The sequence below is a fragment of the Miscanthus floridulus genome, chromosome 6, assembly GCF_019320115.1.
Source record: "Miscanthus floridulus cultivar M001 chromosome 6, ASM1932011v1, whole genome shotgun sequence".
NCBI classification, from domain to species: Eukaryota; Viridiplantae; Streptophyta; class Magnoliopsida; order Poales; family Poaceae; genus Miscanthus; species Miscanthus floridulus.
The window spans coordinates 43,888,393-43,899,128 of NC_089585.1; positions in this window are offsets into that span (position 1 = coordinate 43,888,393).

Genomic DNA, 10,736 nt, shown 5'->3' on the forward strand with positions numbered 1-10,736 from the left:
CAGTGAACAAGATGCTACGTGGGAACGGGAGGATTATTTACGAGAGATTTATCCCACCTTTTTCCAAGAATGGTAGGTCTTGCAAATCTCGGGATGAGATTTTTATAAGGGGGAGGGGATGTAACACCCTAGGTGTTGAGCTTGCATAATTTGACTTGCATTGCATGAGCATGAGCATAGAGCATTCATATATAAGCTTTTACAATTGAAACATGTGATTGAAACATATGAAACATGCTTGTTATTTCATGTCTCCTTGTGTCTATGCATATGATCATGAGTGAATACATGTAAATGGTTTATGTGAGCCACTAAAGCATATTAGCTACACTTATGATGACTAGTGGAACAATGGTTATGAAGGTCACTTTTCATGATCAAGTCCTTAAGTGATGCTATATATGTTGACCTAGACAGCTCTATGTGTAACCAATGCAATAAATGATTGTGTGACCTTGCAAATAGGTTAAACATGTTTAGAAGATCATTATGAACAACTTTGGTATTCATGGTTAGTGCTAAATTAGTCACTAAGTACTAGTTCATGTATAAGCCATCTTTTGAATGTAAGGTGTTTGACCAAGTTTGAACCATATGATAGAGACCTTGCATGGAGGTGGTCACTAAAGCAAAGTTGTAGTATTTGATAAGAGGAACAACTTTTATTTTTGGGTCATAGACTGGTTTAGCTCCTAACATGCTTGAATTAGGCTCACAAGAATCATCAATTCCCTGTTTTCAACACTTAGCAAAAATTTTCCAAGTCAGCTACACTGACAGTTTGACAAGCTTGACTTGGGGATGAAATAACTTGAGTTTGGTTGAGAATTGAGACTAGAGTTCTAACCAAGAATTGGAGCTGGTACATAGGTCTACAATTTATATTTAGGTTGTTTGCACTAACAAGCTACGAGCTAGGAGATTTTGATTCTTGAAATCACGCTATCAGACTTGCATCACGGGCACTGAACTAAACTGAACCGGCCTTCGATGGCCGACCGGCCAGCAGGCATTGCCCACCGCATGGTGGCCAGCCATGGCCGCGTGCCCCATCTTGCGGCCATACACCGGCGCTGGGCCCACTCGTTAGGCATCGACGGCCAGCACGACCTCAGCGATGTGTTTAAGTCACCACCGAGCCAGCCATCTGCTCTCACTCGCCTCCTCGCCCTCCCTTGCTCACTGTGCTCGTCGTCGCCATCGCAGATGCTATGCCAAGCCCACCTACGCTCACCGTTGCCACATTCTCCAATTTGTTGCGCTCATAGCTCCACCACACCTTGCTTCGCCCTTCCCACCTTGCCGCGCCCACCGTCGTGCCTTTGGTAAGCCATGTTCCGCCTTGCGCTACCATGGGTATGCCTTTGCCGGAGCTCTACCATGGCTGCCACCGTGGCCATGCTTCGTCGAAGTGCCTCAAGCCGCCTAGGTCATCTAGATAGGTTCGCACAGTCACCATGATGCTGTAGCGTGCCTCGCCTGGCTTCACCATGGCCGGTGATGACCGGCGCACCGCAGAGTAGCGCCGCCATGCCGCCATGGCCGGCGATGAGCATGCTCCACCACACCTTCACTGTCACCACCTAGGTCATTAGATGCGCGCTGCTCTATAGAACACATAGGTTCACTTGTCTCCGTCGGCGAGCTCACCAGCGACAAGCTGTGGCCAAACCACGTCGATGCAGTCATCACCGGCCATGGCGAAGCCAGGCGAGGCACGCTACAGCATCATGGTGACCGTGCGAACCTATCTAGATGACCTAGGCGGCTTGAGGCGCTTCGACAAAGCATGGCCACATCGGTAGCCATGGTAGAGCTCCAGCAAAGGCATACCCGAGGTAGCGCAAGGCGGAACATGGCTTACCAAAGGCACGACGGTGGGCGCGGCAAGGTGGGAAGGGCGGACTAGTTCATTTGTTCCTGTTTTTGTGTGCAACTTTGAAAATTGATAAGTTGAGCTATAGAGATCCAAAATTTGTGAACCAGATTTTGTAGTGTTCCTTAGGAAGTGTAGTATTTATGAAAAATACGATATTAGCATTTATAGTAGAGTTTCTGGAAGATTTAAAACGAAACTTGAAATGTGTTTTTAAATGTATGTAAACTTGTTTGATTTATATCTTGAGTTTCTGTGCTCCAAAAATTATGAAATTTATGTGGTCAGCTGTTCTTAATAAGTATAAGCTCTGGTAAAAATTTGAGAGCCATAGCATGAATAGATTTCTAGTTATAGATTTTTCTTTTATAATTAGGTGATCCTTGTATGAAGTTTTATAAATTAATTATAAATCCAATACTCATGAAATTTATTGGAGGTTGTCCTAGTACCATATGGATGCTAAAAAAATATAAAATCTGTTGCTTGACACTTTTCACTAGAATTTCCTATTTATGCTATTTTAAGCCTTTATGCCTTGTCATTTTTGCATAGGATGTTTTACTTGCTAAAATGGCATGAAACTTTTACAGTAGTCTACTGGTAGTACTAGTAAGCCACTGTAAATTTTTGAGAATTTATGATGCACCTATAGTATATGTTTATTATTTACCCTAATTATTTAATTAAATTAATAAAGGCATTTAAATAATTAGATTGTGATTAAGCATAATGTTTTCTATGGTTCTTATGATGCATAGTAACTGTTGATGTCAATGGTAAGGCTTAGAAGCCATTGATGGTGTACAAATAACTAATTATTGCTTTATCATTCAAATACATGACTGCATGTATAATTTTTATTGTGTGGATAGTTTCGTATGGATAATGGTCTCTGCTATAAAACTTGTTAATAACAAAGTTGTAGATAACTTACTAATCTACCTTATGTTAAATTTTCACAGTCATAGGACTTAGGGTTTTCGAGTTCCAGCTGTTACAAGTTTGCTGTCCGAAAGGTTTACTTCCTGGACAGATTTGATTGAATGAATTGTTTGCCCTATATAACTCCTAAATCACAGTAAGAGCACGTTGTGTGGGTATAAAACTTTTAATACAACTAAATGAACCACCAGACCCTATGCCCCGATGGCTACAGTGTTTTTGTTCACCAGCATAATCGAATTCATAGTTCCACGCACCACGAGCTTTACCTCCTGCCTTCTCGAGAAGGGTTTGGGGGGTCCCCCTACAGAATCTCCTTCAAGGAGAAGCTGTCAAGTCACCTAAATCAATCGAACAACTTGGATCGCCACCGAGAGATAGAAACAAAAAATAGCAATGCTTATGCAGGTTACACCGACCTCGTCGCAAACATCGAACCCAAACCCCGCACTAACATATTTGGTAAGAGCTTCCTGTCACTCACGCCACCAGGGTAACATTACCGACCCCCCACTTTTTGTTTCAATTAAATTATACATTGAATCCATACATCCAAATGTTGCATATGCAAATCGCTGCATCCCAACGCTTCATGTCATGTCACGAAGCGGCAGCCGCCTCATTCAAAATGAGCGATGACTGACTGAGGTTTGAAGGTGTTGACACCGTTTTTTGCACGTGTCAAAATAATCGGAGTGGACTAATCGGCAAGGGGAAAGTTATTGAATACTTTGATAGCCGATGAAAGCCGGTTTGTAAAGATGGTTGCCGATAGCTGGTGATGGTCGATGGAAAGGTTGATTTGGACTCGGGCGTTGCCGATGAGGTTGGAGGTGTTATTGTCGATGCCGATGAAGGGAGGCTTGAGGACTACTGCCGATGAAACATGGAGTATGCCGATAAAGGGAGGCTTGAAGACTACTACCGATGAAACAGGGAGTATGCCGATGAAGGAAGACTTGAAGACTACTGCCGATGAAGTAGGGAGTATGCCGATGGGAAGGAGGACGGTGAGATTTCCATCGTAATTGAGGCGGACAGGGAAATAGATAGGAGTTGATTTCCTTTTCTATATTTGTTAGGGTATGATTCATGTAAGAGTCACGTGTTTCCTTAGATATGGGATTGGTGTCCTAGTTGTGTTTGGTTGTGTCTCTTTAGATCAGGGTATAAATATGGAGTAAGGGGCAATGTAATATAGATATCAATCAATATCAAAACCAATTTTTACTCCTATTTGCATCTACTTACTTTTCGGCGACTTCGTCAATTTGCATATTTTTCCTTTTTTACGAGTTCTCATTGATTCGGCGAGCTGCATCGTTTCAGTGCGACCTTCGGCGATTCTTGAGTTCCGCGTGAGCACCTCTTGGCCGTGACTTCCGGGCGTATCGCTGTTGTCAGGACTAAAGTGTTCGTATCTTCATCCTTGTCGATTAGTAGGTCAAATCGACTGGCACGCTTTGGATATCGATTCGGGTATTAGCCCTTTGTGTTTACAGATCCACTTTTGCATCAACACATCTTTTGGCACGCTCGGTGGGACCAATCAATCAATATGTTCAATCCCGAGATCGATTCAGGGAACATTATCGCAGTATCAGAAGAAGATCTCAAGGAAGAACAGAGGCAGGCTATGGAAAAGGCTGTAGAAGAATACAAGCAGCTTTGTCTGAGATCGTTTAGCTTGAACAAGAGTGGACAAGTCATCCAGAAGCAAGATTTGCCGTTGCCTCGGCAGGTTACCTTTGACTCCAATCCTGGTAAACTTCAAGAGATGGTTAATTCTGCAGTAAATCATGCTTTGATTAATCATTCCAATGTGCTGTCCAATACTGTTCATAATGCTGTGGTTCGAACTCTCAAAGAAGGACAAGCGGCACCACATTACGTTGGGCCTGCCTATCATCAACCAGAGCCGGCATCTGTCAAAACTCCATCGGCTCCTTCGGCCGTTGTGGGTACAGAAGTTACTTCCCCTCCAGTATTGGCAGGCTCACCTAATATTCAATCTACACCGATACAATCAGATCAGGTACTACCAGGAGGGCGAGTTCAGCTTAATACAGATCTATCGGCATCAGCTATGTCAGGCCCTGTGTCTCAGAATAGCCAGATTCCTACTAATTGGTGGGGATATGGCATGCCTCCAGAGTCATCTGCTTTCAATCCTAGATTACCTCAAGTGTTTGATGCAGTAGGAAGAGCGCCTATACCATCGGCCGTTTCACCGATGGCTCAAGTGCCTCAATATGCCGCAACTACTTCTGTGCAACCAACTCCAGGAGGTTTCCAGATGCCTATGGTTCAAACATTCAATTCAAGTCCATCGGCGAGCTTACTGCCGATGCAGCAGAAAGCCCCTGCTATGAGTCAAACTGGGGTTCAGTTCATGCCTCAAACCAGTTATAATTATCCAACAATATCAGCAAATTACCAGCCATCGGTAAGTTTTGTACCGATGAGTTCTAATAATGATTGGTCAGGACAGTTACCTGTTCAACATACAGTTCAGCGAAATCAGCAGGTTGCAGGGATTCAACAAGGTCATATGCAAGCTGGTTTCCAGAATCAAGCATCGGCAGCCCAGCCGATGAATCCTTTCCAACAGGCTAATGGACCACAAGTAACGGCAAATATGCCGATTGCTGGAGATCGTGGGCCACAAAGATATGTGGAGGGATGTCAGCAGGCACCTCCTGTAGAAATTCAACCAGTTCGTCAGCAGGAGGCTGATGCTTTTTGGGCCGATAAGATAGCAGAAATTATGAAGGATCAGTTTGGGATAAAGCCCAAGGTCAATACTTATTCTTATCGGACTCCATACCCTCCTGCATACGATTTAATTCCTCTCCCAAATCGGTACAAGGTACCGGATTTCACTAAATTCTCTGGGCAAGATGATACATCAACAATGGAACATGTCAATCGCTTCATTATTCAATGTGGAGAGGCAACTAACAGAGATGAATTAAGAGTTCGATTATTTTCATCATCTTTGTCTGGATCAGCATTTACATGGTTCATTTCATTACCACCAAATTCTATTATTACTTGGGTTGATCTAGAAAAACAATTCCATAAGTATTTCTTTGCTGGAATCCATGAAAAGAAGCTTACCGATTTAGTAAAATTGAGACAGCGTAATGATGAATCGGTAGAGAACTTTGTACAAAGGCTACGAGATGTAAAAAATAAGTGCTACAGCCTGGTGCTGGATGATCGGCAGCTTGCCGATCTGGCTTTCCAAGGGTTATTGCCACATCTTAAAGACAGATATGCTTCTCAGGAGTTTGAAAGCCTCAGTCATCTTGTGCAAAGGATCTCTGATCAAGATACTAGGGTTTTTGAACCTAAAAAGAACTGGAGTAAAAAGGTATCATTTGTTGAAGAAGTAGGAGATTCTGACTCTGATGAAGAACCAGTTATCGGCTTAGCTGAGTGGGTTAAGAATAAAAAGCCGATATCATGTCCCTTTGGTTAAAAAGAGCCAGAAAAGTTTACCTTTGATATCACCAAGGCCAATAAAATATTTGATCTTCTGCTTCAAGAGGGCCAAATTAAGTTGTCACCTAATCATGTGATCCCATCGGCAGAAGAGTTGAAGAAGATTTTGTACTGCAAATGGCACAATGCAACTTCACACAGTACAAATGAGTGCAAGGTATTCAGGCAACAGTTACAATCGGCTATTGAATCTGGGAGAATTAAGTTTGGTACTTCCAAGGCCCAGAAGCCGATGAAAATTGATCAACACCCTTTTCCAGCAAATATGTTGGATGCCAAAGGAAAGACCAAGGTATTGACGTCAGAGGCTGCTGAGAAAAACACGTCAGTGGACCCCCAACATCGGATAACTACCGATGATGCAAAGAGTAAGGGTTTGCTAGGAGAAAGCAGTAGTTCCAAAAATCCTCCTCGACCTGGCATTGTGATTACTCATCGAAGGCAGCAGGAGGGTTGGCGTCAACGTAATGACCGATATCGACAACAGCAAGAAATGAGACGTCGGGAAGAATGGAATCGACATAAAGATCATTGGAGATGTCCGTTTTTCATCCATTGCTGGGAAGAAGGTATTAAATTGCCAACTGTTGAAAATTGCCCTGAGTGTAATGGTTATTACGGAGTCAATCGCTCAGAAAGGAGGTTTCAACTTGGTAATCAGGGTTTGTCTATCAATGAGCCGATCAGAGGCAGAGCATCAGTGCATGATCGGCTGGGGGGCAGACTTAGTGTACATAAGAGGCTTGGTAAACACGCTGGATATTTTCCAAGGAATCAAGAGGAGCTTGAGGAGATGGCAAACGCAAGAGTTCCCGATGAGGAAATATTCTACAGGGACCCTAATATACGTCGTGTAGAACCAACTAGGACTTGTTATCAGCCGGTTTGGAAAACCAAGTTTCCTCGATGGTGCCCAGAGGGTCTGACAAAGACGCAGAGAAGGAGGATGCAACGTGAGCGTCAGGAGGATTTATACCAAGAGGAAAATTCCTCCAATGAAAGGCCTGGTCATCAGCAGTGGCAGGTAAAACACAAAAATAAGGGTCCATCGGCAGATGTTAATATGGTATTCATGTTGCCGATGGAGTTTCTGGCACTATCTGATAATGAGGAAGAAGTTGTTCTCTCTGATCAAGTAGCTCAGCTAACACTAGATCCAATGATGGCTGTTTTTGAGAAACCTACTGATGACGAGAGACAGCATCTTAAGGCTTTATTTGTGAAGGGCAGAGTTGATGGGCAGCCTGTGTCTAAGGTACTTATTGATGGAGGGGCTGCGATTAATATTATGCCTTACGTGATGTATCGGAAACTTGGTAAGGGAGATCAAGATTTGACCAAAACCGATATGATGTTGAAAGATTTTGAAGGCAATGTATCACCGGCTAAAGGGGCAGTGTGCGTTGAATTGACCATCGGCAGCAAAACCTTGCCAACGACGTTCTTTGTTATCAACGGCAAGGGTGCATATAATCTGCTTCTAGGGAGGGATTGGATTCATGCTAATTGTTGTGTTCCTTCTACAATGCATCAATGCCTCGTACAGTGGATTGGGGATAAGATTGAGGTCGTCCCTGGTGATTCTTCTTATATCATCGCATCGGCAGAATCAGATACTTATGAGCGAACTAAATGCATATCAGGAGAAGCTTGGGAAAAAGAGTTCCTTAGAGTTGCTGATTATGAAATTCCACCGATCCAAGCAGTCGGTTCTGAAGAGGAGTTTTAATGGATAGGTTTGCCGATGATGGAAAATTAGGTCAAGGGTTCACATCGGCAGATGATTTAGTAGAAGTAGATATCGGTGATGGTGATAGGTCAAGACCTACTTTTATTAGTGCTAAGTTAGATTCCAAGTGTAAGCAGCGAATAACAGATTTGTTAAAAGAATATAAAGATTGTTTTGCTTGGGATTATACTGAGATGCCTGGATTAGACCGATCGATAGTTGAACATCGGTTACCTATCAAATCTGGATTTCGGCCACATCAGCAGCCAGCGCGCCGATGCAACCCTAATGTACTTCCTGACATTAAGGCTGAAATAACTAAATTAATTGAAGCAAAGTTTATTCGGCAATGTCGATACGCAGAGTGGATCTCTAATGTGGTTCCTGTTTATAAGAAAAATGGAAAACTTCGTGTCTGTATTGATTTCAGGAATCTCAACAAAGCCACACCGATGGATGGCTATCCAATGCCGATTGCTGATTTGTTGATTGATGCTGCGGCTGGACATCGAATTATCAGCTTCATGGATGGTAATGCAGGTTACAATCAAATATTCATGGCTGAGGAAGATATTCCCAAGACTGCTTTCAGATGTCCAGGTCATGTGGGGCTGTTCGAGTGGATAGTCATGACGTTTGGTTTGAAAAATGCCGGTGCTACTTATCAAAGGGCTATGAACTTTATTTTTCATGAGTACATCGGCACATTAGTGGAGATCTACATTGATGATGTAGTGATTAAGTCTGGAGATATCACAGCACATTTAGCCGATCTGCGAAAGATACTGGAGTGCACAAGGAAGCATGGATTGAAGATGAATCCTAATAAATGTGCATTCGGTGTATCGGCAGGACAATTCTTGGGTTTTATGGTGCATCAGCGGGACATTGAAATCAGTAGGAAGTCTATTGATGCAATTAACAAGGTGATTGCTCCTGCCAATAAGACTGAATTGCAATCTTTGATCGGTAAGATTAATTTCATTAGAAGATTCATATCTAATCTGTCGGGTAAGATCAAGGCTTTCAGCCCACTACTTAAATTGAAAGCTGATCAGGAATTTGTATGGGGAGTTGAACAGCAATTAGCCCTTGATGAAATTAAGAAATATTTATCAAATCCTCCAGTGCTAGTTCCACCTCAACATGGGAAGCCTTTCAGGTTGTATTTGTCAGCTGATGATACAGTTATCGGTTCAGCTCTTATTCAAGAATTTGAAGGGAAAGAACGTGTTATTTATTATTTGAGCAGAAGATTAGTGGATGCTGAGACGAGGTATTCGGCCATCGAAAAATTGTGTCTGTGTTTATACTTTTCTTGTGTCAAATTAAGGCATTATTTGTTATCTGCCGAATGTACGGTCATATGCAAAGACGATGTGGTCAAGTATATGCTGTCGATGCCGATATTAAGTGGTAGAATCGGCAAATGGATTTTAGCATTATCAGAATTTGAACTACGCTACAAATCAACTAAGGCGGTTAAAGGGCAAGTGATGGCTGATTTTGTCACTCAGCATTGTAATACAGTGGACTCTCTGGGGATTGCTCCCTAGACACTTTTCTTTGATGGGTCCACATGTGGTGAAGGAGCAGGTATCGGCATTGTGTTAATTTCACCTCAAGGAAGAAAGTATGAGTTTTCATTGCCGATTGTTGCTACAGCGACAAACAATCAAGCTGAATACCAAGCCTTGATAAAAGGGTTAGAATTGCTAAAGGAGATACGTGCCGATGTTGTTGAAATCTTTGGTGATTCTATGCTAGTTATAAATCAATTGGCTGGAATTTATGAATGCCGAAGTGAAGCTTTGATTTCGTATTATGAAAGGTGTTTGCAATTGTTGAAAGGATTTAGAGATTTTCGTCTTGAACATATCTCTCGATTGCATAATGAGGAAGCTAATCGACTAGCTCAGCATGCTTCAGGGTATCAGCCTATTCAGGAAGTGCTAACATCGGCAGTTGATACCGATGACTGGAGGAAAGAGATTATTGATTATTTAAAGGATCCATATAGAAAGGTTGAGAGACGTATAAGGTTCCAAGCTACCAAATATGTGCTCCTCGATGATGAATTATATTATCGAACTATAGATGGAGTTTTACTCAGATGTGTTAGCAATGATGAATCGAAAAGCTTGATGGGTGAAATTCATGAAGGAGTATGTGGGGCACATCAATCGGCTTTCAAGATGAAATGGATGATCAGAAGGAATGGGTACTATTGGCCGACTATTCTTGAGGATTGTTTTAAATATTTTAAGGGATGCCAGGGGTGTCAAAAGTTTGGTAATATTCAAAGAGCGCCTGCATCGGCTATGAACCCTATAATCAAACCATGGCCGTTCCGGGGATGGGCTATTGATCTCATTGGTCAGATTTATCCGCCATCGAGTAAAGGACATAAATTTATTCTGGTTGCTACCGATTATTTCGCAAAGTGGGTTGAGGCAATTCCTTTAAAAAAGGTGACATCGGTCAATATGATTGATTTTGTGAAAGAGCATATTGTTTACCGATTTGGTATTCCTCAAACTATCACTACCGATCAGGGTACTATGTTTACATCAGGAGAATTTGATGAGTTTGCTGTAGGTATGGGAATTAAAATTTTAAATTCTTCTCCATATTATGCTCAAGCTAATGGTCAAGCTGAGGCTTCTAACAAAGGGATCA